Source organism: Salvelinus namaycush, chromosome 16 (genome assembly GCF_016432855.1).
Source record: "Salvelinus namaycush isolate Seneca chromosome 16, SaNama_1.0, whole genome shotgun sequence".
Classification (NCBI taxonomy): Eukaryota; Metazoa; Chordata; class Actinopteri; order Salmoniformes; family Salmonidae; genus Salvelinus; species Salvelinus namaycush.
In genome coordinates this window covers 9,989,907-10,003,495 of record NC_052322.1, presented here as the reverse complement: position 1 = coordinate 10,003,495, position 13,589 = coordinate 9,989,907, and the positions used below count along the sequence as shown (strand labels likewise).

Sequence of the window (13,589 nt, the reverse complement as noted above, 5' to 3'; positions counted from 1 at the left end):
CATAATGCAGAAAATACAAAGTTCAAGGGCCTTGCTTTAAAGTTAACCATTTTCACTGTAGTGTCCAAAACATCTTTCAAGCTGTCAGGCATTGCTTTGACAGCAAGAGCTTCTCAGTGGATGCTGCAGTGTACCCAAGTAGCGTCAGGAGCAACTGCTTGCACACGCGTTACCACTCCACTATGTCTCCTTGTCATGGTATCTGTACGGATGGCACAAAAGCCAACACATCTTGACCACCAAAGTTACATGAGGTCACAAAGCTGTCCAGTACTTAAACAAATATCCTCTCCTGTTGTCCTGGTTTCCAGTGGTTTGCAGAAGAGGATGTCCTCCTTTATTGACCCCCTATAAACGTAACGGACATATACCAGGAGCTGTGCCAGGCCTGACACATCTGTTGACTCATCCAGCTGTAACGCATAGAATTCACTGGCTTGTATGCAAAGCAGTAATTGTTTCAAAACATCTCCTGCCATGTCACTGATGCATCATGAAACGGTGTTGTTTGATGAAGACATTGTTTGTATAGTTTTTTTGGCCTTTCCCCCCAGCATTGTCCCAGCCATATCCGCGGCAGCAGGAAGAATTGTCCTCCACAATAGTATGAGGCTTGCCTGTCCTAGCCACTCGGTAGCTCACCATATAAGACGCTTCCAGACCTTTCTTATTAATGGTATCTGTTGCTCTTATAAAATGTCTTTCTACTCGAAAGTCATCTTAATTCTTGCTCAAAAAACTCCTGTGGCTTATTTTTCAAATTGGCATGTTTTGTTTCTAAATGTCTGCGCAAGAGTGACGGTTTCATCGATTTGTGAGATGGTACTTTTGTACATATAACACGCTATGGCTGAGGAAAGGCACTACTCCCAATATAAGTGAACCCCAAATCAATGAGGTTCTCATCATCTTTGCGCCTCTTCGATGGTCCAACGTCCCTGTCTGTTGTTCGGTGCTTTCCCGGGTAAGGGGGCAGTAGCTCTTCGGCTGCATCAGATTGACAACTGTCAGTGTCCATGCTAGCTTGGCTAACAAGAAATGTAGAATTACTGATGTTAGCATTGGATGTGCTCATGGAAGCAGAACAACTTGTGTGTCGTCAACAGTTGCAGGTGTAGTACTGCTGGTAGTAGCAGTACTACCAGTAGAGCTGGTATGTGTCTCTATGGACTTTGGCTTTACTTTTTTTTTTTTTTATCATGAATCAGTTTTCGAGCAAACGGAATGAGCAGCAGCTACATTTGGCTACATACGGACCGTTCGTGGATATTCACGCGAGAGTAACGGTTAATGTGATTGGATGTTTTTGGCAGTGAAATGAGGCTAGTCAGGCGAGAAAGAAACCTCACCCAAATATATAGCCCCATTGAAAAATCTAAATGGAGTGTTTGAAAATGTGAAGAATTCTTTTTGCCTTACACCCAGCGGCATTGTGCGTACCCCAGTTTGGTAATACCTGGTGTAGAGAATCATTGTACCATCTAAAACACTGATCAAAAACACTGACCATAATCAAAAAATATTGTATTTTCAGCTGGTGTAGAAAACCGAAAGTATACGAAACTTAACGGGAAGCATAGAAATAGCACACATAGAACATATCTACCTTTCTTCTTAGACCTGCTTTCAATTAGAATGACAGATCTATAAGTTACAATTATATGTATATTTGGTTGGGTTGCCCAAAAAGTTACATATTGCAGCTTTAAAAAATATATCTTATATAGCCTAGCAACTGTTTCCTCTAAGTCTAAACTTCACTCAAACCTATACAATTGACCATAAAAAAACAAAGACGGCAGCAAACGAACATATTTACATAAAATTCTTACTCTTTTCGTTTCTTTCCATCTCTCCTCTGGCTCACGCATCTGTGGAATGTACTGTACCCAAAGGTAGTGTAGTCCTAAGGTGCATGTTCATTCAGGCTCCAATGCTGTAAAACAGAAAGCAAGAAGGTGAGTTTGTTGTCAGCCAGGACTTGACACTCAGAGATCCATAAATAAATGCCTTCGCAATATCACAAAGCCACCCACCACAACAGCAAAACTATTCCTCAGAGTTCTGTCTATCCAGCTTCCCTCTGTCATTCTCCATCCAACAAAGGAGAAATGGCAACTCGATCTGGAGTGACTAAAAGCTTGGGAATTGTTTTCACAACTGCCTGCCAAAATGAGAGAACAGCTCGGGAGGAATTCCAATTCTTCAGCGGAACCCGGAAGGACAGAATAGGTTTGAATATTTTCCCGGTATTTTAGAAATGTTCCATCCCGAGAATAAATTAATTTTCTCCCGGGTAACCCCGTATTTCCTGACAAAACCGGAAATGTCTGCATTTGATAAGAGCTTTGATCAGCATGAAAATTAAAACCTGATGCTACCGGAGCCTGATGAGCCATTTATTAAATACATTTTATGAGCCCATGCCCAAATGATTGTGCCCTTATCCAATACATATATGATGGGCTACTGCCCATTACGTACGACAGAAAAACATGAAAAGCCCATTGATGTTGATGGCTATATGGTATCTTGGGCAAATAAATTAAACTAGCTCCCGTAGGTTCATCTTTTTGAGAGTAGCCTATTGAATTATATGGACTGGAATTACACACATCATTCAAACCATGATAAAGCAGAAGAGAAATTGTGATTCTGGTGCAGCAGATGCGGCCTACAAAGTCACAAGTATAGGCTAGTGATTTGGATTATAAAATATAATAGGGCCTAATTGTATAATTAGTAGGCTGACATATATTTTTCCACTAATCTTATTAGCCTATCCTTCCTCGCTTTCAACAATTAAATAAATACGTTACGTTGTCCCTAATGACATCCTTGAATAACATAGGACTGGAATTATATGCAAAAGGATTTCTTTTCTTCACAAAGATTGATTGAATGGTTATGGGTCTGAATAAATAACTGCTACAGCCTACCCCCAAGAGCTTGCGTCCCTCTTCAAGTAGTCCATTGGTGTAGGAAATGCAACAAAGAAATGTCCAGCAAGCTATTCTAGTCAAGCTTTTACTGCATGGGACCCCAAGAGCTAAGGAGCATTTAAGGAGGCCAGCGGAGCACAGGTGCTTACTTACTGCGCGACAGACAGAGGATAAGTTGAGCTTATGCATAACCCAAAATGAGCAAAAAACAAGGCTTGAATGTATTACCTGAAAAAGGTAGGCTAGGACATCTACAGTTGAAGTCGGAAGTTTACATACACCTTAGCCAAATACATTTAAACTCAGTTTTTCACAATTCCTGACATTTTATCCTAGTAAGAATTCCCTGTCTTAAGTCAGTTAGGATCACCACTTTATTTTAAGAATATGAAATGTCAGAATAAGAGAGAGAATGATTAATTTCAGCTTTTTTTCTTTCATCACATTCCCAGGGGGTCAGACATTTACATACACTCAATTAGTATTTGGTAGCATTGCCTTTAAATTGTTTAACTTGGGTCAAACATTTCAGGTAGTCTTCCAAAAGCTTCACACAATAAGTTGGGTGAATTTTGGCCCATTCCTCCTGACAGAGCTGGTGTAACTGAGTCAGGTTTGTAGGCCTCTTTGCTTGCAAAGACTTTCAGCTCTGCCCACACATTTTCTATAGGATTGAGGTCAGGGCTTTGTGATGGCCAATCCAATAGCTTGAGTGTTGTCCTTAAGCCATTTTGCCACAACTTTGGAAGTATGCTCGGGGTCATTGTCCATTCGGAAGACCAAGCTTTAACTTCCTGACATATGTTTTGAGATGTTGCTTCAATATATCCACATAAATGTCCTCCCTCATGATGCCATCTATTTTGTGAAGTGCACCAGTCCCTCCTGCAGCAAAGCACCCCCACAACCATCCCCCCGTGCTTCACGGTTGGGATGGTGTTCTTCGGCTTGCAAGCCTCCCCCTTTTTCCTCCAAACATAACGATGGTCATTATGGCCAAACAGTTCTATGTCATCAGACCAGAGGACATTTCTCTAAAAAGTATGATCTTTGTCCCCATGTGCAGTTGCAAAACGTAGTCTGGCTTTCTATTGGCGGTTTTGGAGCAGTTGCTTCTTCCTTGCTGAGCGCCCTTTCAGGTTATGTCGATATAGGACTCGTTTTACTGTGGATAAAGATACTTTTGTACCCGTTTCCTCTAGCATCTTCACAAGGTCCTTTGCTGTTGTTCTGGGATTGATTTGCACTTTTCGCACCAAAGTACGTTCATCTCTAGGAGACAGAACGTGTCTCCTTCCTGAGCTGTATGACAGCTGCATTGTCCCATGGTGTTTATATTTGCGTACTATTGTTTGTACAGATGAACGTGATACCTTCAGGCATTTGGAAATTGCTCCGAAGGATGAACCAGACTTGTGGAGGTCTACCATTTTTTTTCCTGAGGTCTTGGCTTATTTCTTTAGATTTTCACCATGATGTCAAGCAAAGAGGCACTGAGTTTGAAGGTAGGCCTTGAAATACATCCACAGGTACACCTCCAATTGACTCAAATTATGTCAACTAGCCTATCATTTTCTGGAATTTTCCAAGCTGTTTGAAGGTAAAGTCAACTTAGTGTATGTAAACTTCTGACCCACTGGAATTGTGATACAGTGAATTATAAGTGAAATAATCTGTCTGAACAATTGTTGGAAAAATGACTTGTGTCATACACAAAGTAGATGTCCTAACCGACTTGCCAAAACTATAGTTTGTTAACAAGAATGTTAATGCTATTAGAGATTAATAGTGAATACCTGTGAATCATTATAGTGATTAGGGTTGAGCAGAATCCAGATTTTCATACAGTTTCTGTTCCATACCGGGGTATACGGTATTACCAGAAGTGCACACAAGGGGCGCTATTTGTAAAAAATTATTAAATAAACACCAAACAATTTAGGCAACATGGGTCTTCATCCAGGATGGGATTGATGGTCTCTGCTTTAACCAAGAAGATTAATCTTGCCATCTAGCCACATAGCTGTCAAGTTAGCAAACCAAATGCATAGCTGGAGCCCTCAGCTGGATATCATTGATTTGGAACAGCTTCGATAGTTAACTTAAGCATAGTGGGGGGGGGGGGGGGGCCCAACCCCCCAGAAATAATAAATAAAACAAAAGATATATATACTGAGTATACAAAACATTAAGAACACCTGCTCTTTCCAATACTTTTGAATCTAATCAAGATATATGATAATGGAAAATAAAATTCAAATATAATTTTTAATACTTTTTCTTCCACTTTGGCATTAAAGTATTGTGTGTAGATCGTTAACAAAAAAAGACAACTAAATCCATTTTAATCCCACTTAAGACAACAAAATCTTGAAAACTTTCTGAAGGCACTGTATACACTGAGTGTACGAAACATTAGGAACACCCGCTCTTTCCATGACAGACTGACCAGGTGAAAGCTATGATCTCTTTTTGAAGTCACCTGTTAAATTCACTTCAAATCAGTGTAGATGAAGGGGAGGAGACAGGTTAGTCTTTTTAAGCCTTGAGATAAGAGACATGGATTGTGTATGTGCGCCATTCAGAGGGTGAATGGAAAGACAAAATATTTAAGTGCCTTTGAACGTGGTATGGTAGTAGGTGCCAGGCGCACTGGTTTAGGTGTGTCAAGAACTGCAACGCTGCTGGGTTTTTCACACTCAACAGTTTCCCGTGTGCATCAAGAACGGTCCACCACCCAAAAGACATCGAGACAACTGTGGGAAGCATTGGAGTCAACATGGGCCAGCATCCCTGTGGAACACTTTTGACCCATGCCCCGACGCTGTTCTGAGGTCAAAAGGAGGTGCAACTCAAGATTTGGAAGGTGTTCCTAATGCTTTGTCCACTCAGTGTATATAACATTCACTGTCAGAACACAAGCAAGGCTAAATGATGCTGTACACAATTAAGATCCTAAAATCGCAGTTTATATATAAATAAAATCTTAAATATTTATTTCAGAGTATAGGATCATTTCAGTGTGGACCAACGTCCTGCTTGAACCCTGTAAAGACAATTTCCTGACTAAACCTGGTCAGGAGTAGAGCTAAGTCTCCAAAGGATACCTGCACATCTTTGAGTCATTAAAACAACCTTCACATGTCCTTAAACAGAACACACCAGCCCACGCAATCACACACACTATCGTCTCCTGAAACTTCAACGAGCCGATCTACCCGGAATACAAAACTCTCGGTCTCTGCGGATCCCCCTGGAGAGCAACATACAAGAGGAGAAAACAGAGATAATACTCCGCCCGCAAACCAGTTTATTTTTCAGTTGAAAAACCCCCAAATGTTTAACACATATTCATCTAGTCAAACATGCATGGCAAAAGAAAAAGGAAAATGCCAGGTGAGCTTTTGCACAAGTTCTTATTTTTTCCCTCATTAAGAGTAGGCTTTAGCTGCAAATCAAGCTGCCACAAGCCCCGATCTGCTGTGCTGCTGCGGTTGTTGTTGCAGTTGAGAGCGTGGGCTTGAATGTTGTGGCGGCGTTAAGAGTAGTGGAGGTGCTAGGTTGAGTAATACGTTACAACAGAGAGGGGTCATAGCACTGCTGCTGGGGGAAGGGGGGTGAGCACCCAAAGACGGTGATTACCCAGTCAACCAGTTCCACAGTGACTGGCCTAACCCATATATCTGGGAGCGCTCCCCTATTGTATCTGAAGCAAGTGTGCCATTACAAATCATGCTAATTTGTTTTCTTTCAAGTCTGCAGAGGCAAGCTAGGTTGCTAGGTTGCTAGGTTGTGCTGTGCGTTGCTGCGTAAAACAGTTAAATAGGCTAGCTATTGAGAAGCACTGAGGTCCTTACCACAGGTTTGATTGGTTACGTGTTAAAACCATCAGAGGTATTTAGCTTCTGTAACCTGGTCCCGTGTGGCTCAGTTGGTAGAGCATGGCGCTTGCAACGCCAGGGTTGTGGGTTCGATTCCCACGGGGGACCAGTACAAAAAAAAAAGTATGAATGTATGTACTTGTAAGTCGCTCTGGATAAGAGCGTCTGCTAAATGACTTAAATGTAAATGTAAATGTAACCACGGCTCAGCCATGATGAAGCAAGCTCCAAAATAAAATCTCTGAATGCAACCACACCTTGAACCACAGCCATCCATAGAATAATTGCCTGTCAAGCGTGTGACTTGACACAGGAATTACAGACAAAAGTGCAAGACTAGTAGAAACCCTGCGACCTTGGATAGAAAGGGCTTGTGCCACGTCTGCAAATGCATTCATTAAGGGTGGTAAATTAAAGCGTGATGAGGAAGCAGTTGGTGCTGTTATAGCCCAACACGTCACCGAGGGCACACTGCCTGCCCTCCAGGACATCTACAGCACTCTGTCACAAGAAGGCCAAGAATAATATCAAGGATCTCAGCCACCCGAGCCACAGCCTGATCACCCCGCTTCAATCCAGAAGGGAAGGTCAGTACAGGTGCATCAAAGCTGGGTCAGAGAGACTGAAAAACAGCTTCTACCTCAAGGCCATCAGTATGTTAAATAGTCACCACTAGCCAGCCTCTACCCAGTACCCTGCCCTGAACATTAGTCACTAGCCGCCTACCATGCACCTTAGAGGCTGCTGCCCTACATAGTCAGGGAACACTGGTCACATATACTATTCTTCAGATATACTACATATTCTATATTGTCTATACATTCAATTATACACACACAGTGCATTCGGAAAGTTCAGACCCTTGACTTTTTCCATATTGTTACGTTACAGCCTTCTTCTAAAATTGATTAAATTGTTTTTTTTCCCCCTTCATCAATCTAAACACAATATCAATTACAAAGCAAAAACAGGTTAAGAAATTTTGGCTAATTCATTAAAAAAATTATAATTGAAATATCACGTAAGTATTCAGACCCTTTCCTCAGTACTTTGTTGAAGCACCTTTGGCAGTGATTACAGACCAGTCTTCTTGGGTATAATGCTACAAGCTTGGCACACCTGTATTTGGGGAGTTTTTCCCCATTCTTCACCTGCAGATCCACTAAAGCTCTGTAAGGTTGGATGGGGAGCATCGCTGCACAGCTATTTTCAGGTCTCTCCAGAGATTGGGTTCAAGTCCGGGCTCTGGCTGGGCCACTCAAGGACATTGAGACTTGTCCCGAAGTCACTCCTGCTTTGTCTTGGTCGTTTGATTAGGGTTGTTGTTCTGTTGGAAGCTGAACCTTTCCCCAGTCTGAGGTCCGTTCATCTTTCTCTCGATCATGACTGCCACCACCAAGCTTCACTGTAGGAATAGGTGCCAAGTTTTGTCCAGACGTGACGCTTGGCACTCAGGCCAAAGAGTTCAATCTTGATTTCATCAGACTAGAGAATCTTGTTTCACATGGTCAGAGTCCTTTAGGTGCCTTTTGGCAAACAGCAGGCTGTCATGTGCCTTTTACTGAAGAGTGGCTTCCATCTGGCCACTCCACCAAAAGGCCTGATTGGTGGAGCGCTGCAGAAATGGTTGTCCTTGTCGGAGGGTTCTCCCATATTCACAGAGGAACTCGGGAGCTCTGTCACAGTGACCAACAGGTTCTTGGTCACCTCCCTGACCAAGACCCTTCTCCCCCGATTGCTCAGGATGGCCGGGCGGACAACTCTTCCTAGTCTTGGTTGTTACAAACTTCTTCCATTTAAGAATGATGGAGGCCACTGTGTTCTTGGGGACCTTCAATGCTGTAGAAATTAGTGATGCACCGATATGACATTTTTGGCCGATACCGATATTTTCCTTGCCCCCCCCCCCCCCAAAAAACGATACCGATAACTGATATTTAGAATTTTAGCGGCCTTTTAAGCATTCTAGTACAGTTAAATAGTTAACACGCACACATGGACGCAGTGGTCTAAGGCACTTTAACTTGGGTCAAACATTTCAGGTAGCCTTCCACAAGCATCCCACAATAAGTTGGGTGAATTTTGGCCCATTCCTCCTGACAGAGCTGGTTTGTAGGCCTCCTTGCTCACACACGCCTTGTTTAGTTCTACCCACACATTTTCTATGGGACTGAGATCAAGGCTTTGTGACAGCCACTCCAATACCTCGACTTTGTTGTCCTTAAGCCATTTTGCCACAACTTTGGAAGTATGCTTGGGGTCATTGACCATTTGGAAGACCCATCTGAGACCAAGCTTTAACTTCCAGACTGATGTCTTGAGATGTTGCTTCAATATATCCACATAATTTCCATCCTCATGAAGCCATCTATTTTGTGAAGTACACCAGTCCCTCCTGAAGCAAAGCAACCCCACAACATGCTGCCACCACCGTGCTTCACGGTTGGGATGGTGTTCTTCGGCTTGCAAGCGACCCCTTTTTCCTCCAAACATAATGATGGTCATTATGGCCAAACAGTTCTATTTTTGTTTCATCAGACCAGAGGACATTTCTCCAAAAAGAACAATCTTTGTCCCCATGTGCAGTTGCAAACCATAGTCTGGCTTTTTTTTTAATGGTGGTTTTGGAGCAGTGGCATCTTCCTTGCTGAGCGGCCTTTCAGGTTATGTCGATATAGGACTCGTTTTACTGTGGATAAAGATACTTTGTACCGGTTTCATCCAGCATCTTCACAAGGTCCTCTGCTGTTATTCTGGGATTGATTTGCACTTTTCGCACCAAAGTACATTCATTTCTAGGAGACAGAACCCGTCTTCTTCCTGAGCAGTATGACGGCTGCATGGTCCCATGGTGTTTATACTTGGGTACTATGGTTTGTCCAGATGAACATGGTACCTTCAGGCGTTTGGAAAATGCTCCCAAGGATGAACCAGACTTGTGGAGGTCTACAATTTTTTTTCTGAGGTCTTGGCTGATTTATTTAGATTTTCACCTGATGTCAAGCAAAGAAGCACTGAGTTTGAAGGTAGACCTTGAAATACATCCACAGGTACACCTCCAATTAACTCAAATGATGTCAATTAGTTTATCAGAAGCTTCTAAAGCCATGACATAATTTTCTGGAATTTTCCAAGCTGTTTAAAGGCAGTCAACTTAGTGTATGTAAACTTCTGACCTGCTGGAATTGTGATACTGTGAATTATAAGTGAAATAATCTGTCTGTAAACAATTGTTGGAAAAATTACTTGTCATGTACAAAGTAGATGTCCTAACGAACTTGGCAAAACTATAGTTTAACAAGAAATTTGTGGAGTGGTTGAAAAACGAGTTAATGACTCCAACCTAAGTATGTAAACTTCTGACTTCAACTGTAGGTGTGCACGTCAGCTTTGATATCGGTTTTGCAGATTGGCATTAAACTAGACATCGGGCCGATACCAATGTTAATTTTTAGCTAATACCAGCCGATTCCGATATGTTCACCGATATATTGTGCATTCCTAGAATAAATGTTTTGGTACACTGCCCCAGATCTGGGCCTTGACACAATCCTGTCTCGGAGCTCTATGGACAATTCCTTCGACTTTGCGGCTTTGTTTTTGCTCTGACATGCACTGTCAACTGTGGGACCTTATATAGACAGGTGTGTGTCTTCACAAATCATGTCCAATCAATTGAATTTACCACAGGTTGACACCAATCAAGTGTAGCAACTTCTCAATGATGATCAATGTAAACAGGATGCACCGGAGCTCAATTTCGAGTCTCATAGCAAAGGCGCTGTATAATTATTTATATTGTGTTTCTTTCCCCCCACTATATCATTATGGGGTATTGTGTGTAGATGGATTAAATAAAATGTTTTCCCTCTATTTTAGAATAAGGCTGTAACGTAACAAAAAAGACAAGGAGTCTGAATACTCTCCAAATGCACTGAATATACACTATATATGCAAAAGTATGTGGACACCCCTTCACATGAGTGGATTTGGCCATTTTCAGCCTCACCCGTTACTGACAGGTGTATAAAATCGAGCACACAGCCATGCAATCTCCATAGACGAAGATTGGCAGTAGAATGGCCTTACTGAAGAGCTGTTACTTTCAATGTGGCACCGTCATAGGATGCTACCTTTCTAACAAGTCTGTTCGTCAAAAATATGCCCTGCTAGAGCTTCCCCTGGCGGATGCCAGAAGAACCATACTTGCCCAAATGCATAGTGCCAACTGTAAAGTTTGGTGGATTAGGAATAATGGTCTGGGGCTTTATTTCCCACGGTTAAATGACTCCAACCTAAGTGTATGTAAACTTCAATTGTGTGTGTGTGTGTGTGTGTGTATACATAGGTACACTTCAACTGTGAGAGACGGAATCTAAAACAAAAATCCAGAAAATCACATTGTATGATTTAAGTAATTAATTTTACATTTTCAAATACTTGTTCTCCCCACTGTGTGTGTGTGTGTGTATATATATATATATATATATATATATATATATATATATATATATATATATATATATATATATATATATATATATGGTTGTAAATTTGGATAGAGCAGATATTCCCATATATTTTCGATAACTGCATGTGACATAACTCCTCAGTTTCTATTAATAATATCACTAACAAATATAATCAAATTTGTAAAAATAAAAAAAAATCCATAAAATATTTGTTTATTAATCAGTATATTTGAATTTAACCATAATATTTGTTCTCTCTTTTCTGGAGGATAAAACTGAAATTGTAACCAGCTTTGTTTGGCTTGTTTAAGAAAGGGTGATACAATTATTAGTCGGAAATGAGCAGTTGTAATCTGTATAAAGGCAAAAGGCAATTTTTTAACAAAGGATTAGCCTTTCTTAATAATCTACTGGAGAAGCATTTGGGGTTTAAGTATAATTTATGTATTTAGTGAGAGGTTTAAAGCTTTAATATTTAATTTTAGCACCGCAAACTCATATTCATTCTATAAATAGGCACGTTTAATTTTGTCTGGCTTAGCATTACAAATGAAATGAAATATTTTTTGCTCATATGATATAAAAAAAACGAGTCATCTGGAGTAGGCAGTGCCATTAGTAAGTAAGTAAACTGTGATAGAACCAAAGAGTTAATCAGTTATTTTCCATAAATACACAGGTATTTGGTTGAAGAATCTTATCTATTTTTGCTAACTTTCTATAGAAATTAATTGTGGTAAGTTCATTTATATTTTTTGAAATGTGAATACCAAGTATGTCTACTTCACCAGCCGCCCATTTTATTGGAAAACTACACGGTAGTGTAAACACCAACAATCCAATACGTAATATGGTACACTTGTCATAATTAGGTTTTAATCCAGAGAGGCTAGAAAAGAGATCAAGATATTCAATGAGACTGTGCAAGAATCCAGAAAAAAAAGTGTGAAGAATCTCAAATATATATTTTGGTTTGTTTAAAAGTAGCCTTGACAGCTTTGCACACTCTTGGTATTCTCTCAACCAGCTTCATGAGGTAGTCACCTGGAATACAATTCCATTGCCTTTGTGGAATTTCTTTCCTTCTTCATGCGTTTCAACCAATCAGTTGTGTTGCGACAAGGTAAGGGTGGTATACAGAAGATAGCCCTATTTGGTGAAAAACCAAGTCCATATTATGGCAAGAACAGCTCAAATAAACAAAGAAAAACGAACGTCCATCACTTTAAGACATGGTCTGTCAATCCGGGAAATTTCAAGAACTTTGAACGTTTCTTTAAGTGCAAAAAACATGAAGCGCTATGATGAAACTGGCTCTCATGAGGACCGCCACAGGAATGGAAGGCCCAGAGTTACCTCTGCTGCAGAGGATAAGTTCATTAGAGTTAACTGCACCTCAGAAATTGTAGCCCAAATAAATGCTTCAGAGTTCAAGTAACAGACACATCAACATCAGCTGTTCAGATGAGACTGTGTGAATCAGGCCTTCATGGTCAAATTCCTGCAAAGAAACTACTACTAAAGGACACCAATAAGAAGAAGGGACTGGCTTGGGCCAAGAAACACTAGCAATGGACATTAGACAGATGGAAATCTGTCCTTTGTTCTGATGCATCCAAAATGTGAGATTTCTGGTTCCAACCGCCGTGTCTTTGTGAGATGCTGAGTAGGTCACCGGATGATCTCCAAATGTGTGGTTCCCACTGTGAAGACTGGAGGAGGGGTTGTGATGGTGTGGGGGTGCTTTGCAGGTGACACTGTCAGTGATTTATTTAAAATTCAAGGCACACTTAACCAGCATGGCTACCACAGCATTCTGCAGCGATACGCCATCCCGTCTGGTTGTCGCTTAGTGGGACTATCATTTGCTTTTCAACAGGACAATAACCCAACACACCTCCAGGCTGTTTAACCTCTCTAGGGTACGTGAGACGGTAGCGTCCCACTTCTTCAACAGCCAGTGAAACTGCAGGGCGCCAAATTCAAAACAACAGAAATCCCATAATTAAAATTCCTCAAACATACATGTATTTTACACCATTTTAAAGAAACACTTGTTGTAAATCCAGCCACAGTGTCCGATTTCAAAAAGGCTTTACGACGAAAGCAAACCAAACGATTATGTTAGGTGAGTGCCTATTCACAGAATAACAGCCATTTTTCCAGCCAAAGAGAGGATTCACAAAAAGCAGAAATATAGATAAAATTAATCACGAACCTTTGATGATCTTCATCAGATGACACTCATAGGACTTCATGTTACACAATACATGTATGTTTTGTTCGATAAATTT

At 41.0% G+C, this 13,589-nt stretch overlaps 1 protein-coding gene across 1 annotated transcript in view; it reads right to left on the bottom strand.

Annotated features, from left to right (window-relative positions):
* The window catches only part of LOC120060963 (forkhead box protein J3-like), a 90,722-nt gene that overhangs the window by 57,917 nt on the left and 19,216 nt on the right, over positions 1–13,589 (bottom strand). Inside the window, exon 2 of the mRNA XM_039010416.1 lies at positions 1,833–1,936. The gene's annotated coding sequence lies outside the window, so the exon portion shown is untranslated. The remainder of the gene's footprint in view (positions 1–1,832; positions 1,937–13,589) is intronic.